Source organism: Miniopterus schreibersii (assembly GCF_964146895.1).
Source record: "Miniopterus schreibersii genome assembly, chromosome: 10".
NCBI lineage: Eukaryota > Metazoa > Chordata > Mammalia > Chiroptera > Miniopteridae > Miniopterus > Miniopterus schreibersii.
This window is the reverse complement of record NC_138110.1, coordinates 46,420,757-46,426,191: the sequence shown is the minus strand read 5'-3', so window position 1 is coordinate 46,426,191 and position 5,435 is coordinate 46,420,757.

Here is a 5,435-nt window from a genome sequence, read left to right as displayed (position 1 = left end):
TATAAAATGCAAAGTTCAGATACAAATATCATTGCCTTTCAGTGTGTTTGTGGTACAACTTGCCTATCTGGGCAGAAGATGGGAAACTGTGTGCCACCTACCTCAGTGTGGACACCTTCAACTCCAGAAGGTGCTCATTGAATCTCAGGATTCTCTAAAATAGTCCAGATTTTGTCCAGAAAGGGACATTGAAGATCATCTAATCCAATGCTGTCATTATAGAAATGAGAAAACTGGTGCTAAAGAAGTGATATGATTTATGAAATATTTACAGTCTGTTGGCCCTAGGCATTGCAAAGTAGACAGTGCGTTTGACAATAAAGAAATAAGAATGTGCATGAAATTCTAATTTATGAATTCTTCTGAGGCCACAGATGGGAAGAAAACGCAAGAGTGCTGTTTATCATGTGCTGCTGCCAATGGCAACACAATAGTGTCTCTTGACTAATGAGGACTTGGGGGAAGTTATCCATTTAATCTAACACACAAGTCCCGTTCTGCCCTTAGTCTTCAGGCCCAGTTCCCTTTTGATTTTGCCACAAGGCCAGATGGCAGGATGTGGCTGAAGGAAGATTAAAATATACTTTTTACTTAAGGACAAAGAAACTATGAGCATCTCAGAGCCCCTTCATTATGCCCTTTCTCTACCCCACCCTTATCATAAATTACGGCAGATTATTTCTCTATGGTTAATACACACTTCCCAAATGCAAACAAAGCCCTGGAGCTACGGTCTCTGGCATAACTCCTGACCTTAAGCTAATAAAGTGGAAGACAAAGTCCACTGCAGACTGAAATACAATATTGGTAGATTCACTCCCCCTTGAGATTTCTAAAAATAAAGCTCTGGAGGTACAACACAAAGACCGCCTGAGGAAGTGGAGGGGGCTTTAGGGCACGGTGTGGCCTCTTTGTTAGACGGAATCCAGGGCCAGGGGAGTGGAGCTGGGCGTCGCCAGCCACATGGGAAACCAACTCTCTCTTGGAGCAAATAATCCAAAGGAAATGTGTTACCATCCACATTCTTGTAATTAATTATTATTTTCAATATCATTATCAGCATTAAATTTATCTCTGCCCACAAGATAAATAGGGTGTGTTTCCTTGTGCCCCATAAAAATAACAAGCTGAAAGATTTGAGGACATAAAGAGAAAATAATTGAATTAAAATCAATGCACAACGAATGATCCCCTACAATATGTCACGCATTGTGCTAGGTATTGGGTATACAAAGGTGATATGAAAGGTGATATAGAAATTAATACTTACCTTGCATAGTTTAAAAGAGTAAGAGATGGTGAACATAAAGTACTTGATTCTCAACAACTGGAAGCTGGTAAGGTGCAGCCTTGCCCTTGAGAATGTCACAAATGAGGCCCACTGTTCTCTGGGTCCTTGTGCAGCCTCCTTCCCATGTACTCCCTGGGGAAAGGGCAACGCACACGGGGTGTCCTAGGACAGCAAAGCTCTGTTCATCTCCTGAAGGACAGTCAGCATCTGCCCAGGACCTGGATGGAGGAACTGGCCAAGTCTGCTCTGCGCCTGCCATTCTGTGCTGTGTAGAAGGTGAGAATCCCCATGATGTACCTGGCCACCAGGTGGCAGGAGGATGTTGCCTGAGCTCAGCTGAAGAGTGGCACAAAGTGGCCCCCTGTGACCCACAGACCTGTCATCCTCATGGGCGTTAGTGCACCATTCTCATTTTACAGCTGAACCTCATTTTAATCTCCCCAGCATTACAGCTTCCAGTTAATTAGTCAGATGCAATTATAGATCTTAGAACATCACACAGGCAAGAGTGTCAGAGCATCTTCCTTCATTTGGGTAAAGAAACGTTACTCCCTAATGAATGGTCAACTGCTTATAACCTCAAGTACATTTAACATCGACCTGGGCCTAACACGGAAGAGGTACCCAGCTGCCTGCTCCACAGGCTGAAAGGTCACAATTGCCGTGGCTCAAGGAAAGCTACATATAGTGCAAAATAGCTGTGATAGCAGGTAAGTGTCATAAGGAAAGTACAAAACAAAACTGGGAAAGACTTCACGCAGAAAGGGGCATTTTTTGTTGACCCAAAAGCCCAGAGCAATTCCAGTTCTACCAGGATTTGGTTTTTCATTCATTAAATCAGCCACGATTTCCAAGCACAGTGTGTGCACCCACTAGTGTGTTAGAGCAGTGGATGTTCTTGCAGATGGGATCAGAGAGACAGAGCCTGGGTCTGCACTGGTCAGGTGGACCCCCCATTTCTGGAAGAGATCACCTGAACAAAGACCTTCTACTGATGCTCCAAACCAGGGCTCATCCTCAGATCCAAAATTCCCTTTAATTCTCTTTTTAGCCTAGATTTCAAGGCCATACATTTTTTCTAATTCTGCTTTTTAAAATTCCATTGGAAGTACTGGAAGTGAAGGCCTGAGCAGTTTCAGCTTCCTGTAGTGCTGGGCCCCAGTCCTAGGAGCCCTTGAGCTGAAAAAAATCACCAGTTTTGGTTTCAAACCACATTTGTACAAACCATCATTTTCCCTTCTCCGGTTTCTAGATTCTGTTCTCATACACATGCCAGGCTTATGAAGTTGTGCAAAGCTTAGGAAGTAAATTCCTCTCTAAGAAAGTGATTTATAACATTACCGCTGTGGGCCTGCACACTGTCAGAATAAATCTAATCCAATGTTTCTCCAAGTTCTCCTTCATCATTTATCTCTCCCTCATCCCCCTCCCTTTCTTGTCCAATCCACCCCAACACACACACACACATGCACTCACAGCGCATGCTGAGGCCCACAGCCCCTCTGCTTCATTCTCATGTCACAGGGCTGTGGTGGGATACCCCCTGGGGCCTGCATTCCCACTTCTGTGGTCCCACTCACTGGCTAGCCCAGTGCAGGGCCTGTGACCCAGCTGGAAATCCTGGCCTGAAATGTCAGCCTCCAGGGGCCTCCACAGCTAGAGCCTTCAAATGAATGTTGTCCATGCGTTGGCCAAGCCAACCAAAGTCAGCAGAGCCTCTCTGGATGTCCTGATTCTCCACGTGGTATTGTAAATAATCAAAACAGCCAGCTAATAAGCAAGCACTGTGTGTTACTTTCACATGGCAGAAGCAGGACCAGGTATCGCATAGGAATCTCAGCAATGGCCAGGAGCCACAGCCCTGTACACAGTGAGGTCCACCCTAGGAGGGGTGTCTGTGACTTTAACAATAGGATAGGGACAGCTCAGTGTGAGGACTGGTTTTCTGATTTGGTCTGACATCTCTTCCCAACATACAATGCTGCCTACCTGTTCTAAACAGGGGAAGAGGCAAATAGTTATTTCCCAGGTAATTTTCCTCCTGTCCCTTTTTATTGTAGCCTTACAAAAGTATTTACACTGCCTTCCGAGATGCCCTAAACAACCAGCACCGAACCTTAGTCTCTCTGCAAGAAGCCAGAGCAGGAGCATTGCCTGCAGAGTGGAAACAGCTTGTGTTCTGGCCCCAGATCATAATCTTGGGATGACTGGATTTTCAATTCTATCTTGTTTGTTAGATTTCTTGTAGACTGCTTGGATTTCTCTCCAAGGTGTCAGCCAGAAAGGAAGTGCTGGCATTCTGTTCTCCCAAATCATTGTCAGTTCAGACGATTTATCAGTCCCCATCTCTGGCTTTAGCTGGTCAAGGGAAAGGACAGAAATGTTTTGAATTCTGGTTACATGTTCCCCACCAATTTTTTTATGTCCAAACAAATGTTATGAATAATTAATCATCTTCTGCCAGCAAGTAGATACCTCCTTGAGAATAAATTGGATGTGTTGAAGGAGGCACTAGCAAATGGCAGGTTTCTTGGTGAGCAGACCTCATGCTCATATAAGATTGCCTGGCCCAATCAAGTGCCAAACTGGGGAGTAGTCTCTGAGGTGTAGGGAGGGCTGAGATCCCACTGTGGGTTGGTCCAAGCAGCTCTTTCGGAGTGACCCTGCCCTACTTATCAAATTTCATTTGACCTGTTAAAAATACAGATTTATCCATTTCAAAATCATAAAATCTTATGGTTGGACAAGACTGTAAAGTCACCTATTTCAGCTTTCTGATGTTGATAAGTAAGGTGGTTATGCAGTATTCCCATAATGGGTTCCTCACTGCCACCCAAAACTCAGTCCCCTTTGAAGAGCTCTGTGGGAGGTTCCCCTGCACTGAGGCAGCACCCTCAGTGGCCCAGCCCGGCCACGTGAGAACAGTACCCACACAGTCCAGCGACCTTTCTCATATCCAATAGCCCCTCAATCCTCTTTACCAAGACATGTGCACCCACATCTCTCACCCACTTTGCATGCAGCATGGCTTGGGGTGCCCATGAGGTCCTGGCTGTTCTGCTTTCAGAGTGTCCTCACTCAGTTATGCTCCCTTCAAAGAGAGGTGTCCTCGTGGAACCCACCCACGCTCCACGGGAGGTCCCCCTAAGCCAGAACAAGATGATCACTCCTTTCCTTCTAAATACTACACTTCTTTTAACACGACAGCAGCTTATTTTCTTGGCAGGCACGGCATCCCAGTACTAAATGTTACCTTTATTCTCAACCCACCTTCAGCCTGTTTGACTCCTGTTTCTGCTAAATCCCACTGCCCCATCCTGTACTTCTGCAATTGGTTTTCTGGACCCAAGAGTTGAGCCTTTTGTTTCCCGGGTATCTTAATTTAAACATAGAGGGCTAAACCACAAATCAGACATAAGGCACGCCCATGCATGCCCTTTTCAAGTTGCCTCAGAACATACCACACAAAAAAATTCAACAGCGGAACAAGGGCTGTCAAGTTGAAATGAAGCCCAGACCACATTTCATTTAGACAATTACTGCCCTATTAATTTTAGTCAATTATTAATTCAAGCCCCTTGGTATCCAGGCAGCCTGAAAAAAACAAAGCCATCTATCAAAGCAACTGCTCGGGTGACAATGACAATGGGGCAATCTTCTTTCCTCGCTCTGGAGGACAACCAAGGCCTCGGAGGGCAGAGGGGCCAGGCACGCACCACTGCTTCTCAGAGGCCGCCTGGCCCCAGGGAGGTTGGCGGAGCATCACACATGTCGGTGTCCCCCACACAGACAGACTGGCCTGCAGGCTCCCCACCAAAGCCCAGCACCAGGACGCATCGGCACCATCACCGGGTCTCCCAGGGCAGGTGTAAGACGTGCAAACTCCCTGCTTTTTCCCCCTGACTCCCAGTCTCTAAGTTGCAACAATAGGAAGAGAGGAAAAGAAGGGGGTGGGGAGACAGGAAGGAAAAGCAGAGGAGGCTGGTCACAAAGAGAAGTCCTGCGCCTCTTTCAACATGGGCAAAACTCCACGTGCCCCGACGTTTTGTAGGGAAGCAAACTTGTGAGACTCCCGGCTTGGAGAGGGAATAAGCTCTCCCCCTCCAGCCTGCACGGACACCCAGGCCAGGGTCAGGGGTCAGGC